Source organism: Orycteropus afer, unplaced genomic scaffold (assembly GCF_000298275.1).
Source record: "Orycteropus afer afer isolate SDZICR_OR568_19922 unplaced genomic scaffold, OryAfe1.0 scaffold00273, whole genome shotgun sequence".
NCBI classification, from domain to species: Eukaryota; Metazoa; Chordata; class Mammalia; order Tubulidentata; family Orycteropodidae; genus Orycteropus; species Orycteropus afer.
This window is the reverse complement of record NW_006921860.1, coordinates 904109-905483: the sequence shown is the minus strand read 5'-3', so window position 1 is coordinate 905483 and position 1375 is coordinate 904109. Positions and strand designations below refer to the sequence as shown.

The 1375-nt window shown below is 44.7% G+C and overlaps 1 protein-coding gene across 1 annotated transcript in view; it reads right to left on the bottom strand.

Annotated features, from left to right (window-relative positions):
• Positions 1-1375, bottom strand: part of CEP43 (centrosomal protein 43) — a 62880-nt gene that overhangs the window by 42287 nt on the left and 19218 nt on the right. The window lies entirely within an intron of this gene.

Below are 1375 nucleotides of genomic sequence, written 5' to 3'. Positions count from 1 at the left end.
AACTTGAAGGCCTTGTGATCCAATGGCAACTAACAGCAACACAGAGATCCACGTTCCACATGTCATTACACAGTTAATGACTGTCGAAACCTCCATGACTGTCATGTCTGGAGAAGCAAACGCCAAGTTATGCCCCTTGGAGACAGCAAAGAAGCTGAATTCCTCCTACAGACTTTCCTAACAACTTTCTCAAGGTTTCCCTCCTCCTGCCAAACAGCAACAAGTGCCACCCACCTAGGTATTTCTTTCACCTTCTGACTTAGAACTGCTCTAGTAATTGGTATGTACTGGGATGTTGTTGTTGTTGTTATGTGCCGTCGAGTCGGACCCGACTCATAGCAACCCCTCCTTGGGTTTCAAAGGCAGTATCACTACGGAAGTAGATTGCCCCATCTTCCTTCTGGGATGTACTGGGATATTTGACCACAATTTACAGTTCCAGATACAGGGATAACTATGCAGCCCTCCATCAAAACGCCGCTGGAGAAACGCCAGAGGGACATGCAGCACAACAGAACCTGAAATGGGAGTGTCTACACCTGACTCCAGGAACACGTCAGTTTCCCCATGAACTCCCACAACCCACCTGAGGTCCACATGATGGACCATCTACACTTAGCTACTGTCACCAACCCGTGACTCTCTCCTGACTAGTCTCAGCAGAAGTCCAGTCAGAGGCAGGGACCAGCTGTCTGAGACAAGGCTCACGTGGGAGCACATTTCCCTCTTCAACATGACACATCTGTTATAAAATAACACAATTATTTTCTCCTGAAAGCACAGTTCTATTTATCTATGCAGTCATATTGTTGTTGTTGTTTGCTGTTACCTGCCGTCCAGCCACTCGACTCAGAGCAACCCCTCCTTGGGTTTCCGAGGCTGTATCTCTACGGAAGTAGATTGCCCAACCTTCCTTCTGAGGACTGGCTGGTGGGTCTGAACCGCCAGCCTTCTGGTCAGCAGTCAAGTGCCTTAGGCACTCAGCTACCAGATCTCCTTGCAGTCATCTTAAGTTTTCAAAATCCTCCAGTCTTCTTTGGTACGGCTCTCAAAGTCAATTTCTAACTCACAAGGGAACGTTATGTTACTTTATAACCAAGGCTCATTTTTGATGACCGCAAAGAGCACTGGCCAAATGGGTGAATTTATCAATTCATTGAACTTAATTCCAAATAATTTTCACTATTTAAAAAAAAAAAACAAACACATTAAGAGGAGAAGTTTTCTTATTACCACATTTTTCATAGATTAAAACAAAAGTATTGCAGGTTTTCAGGTCAATTTCAGTGGAGGGAAACCCAAGATTTTGAGCAATGATGCATTAGTTCATGATTTATGATCAATCCAGGAATCTGTTCCCACAATTGGGACCAGA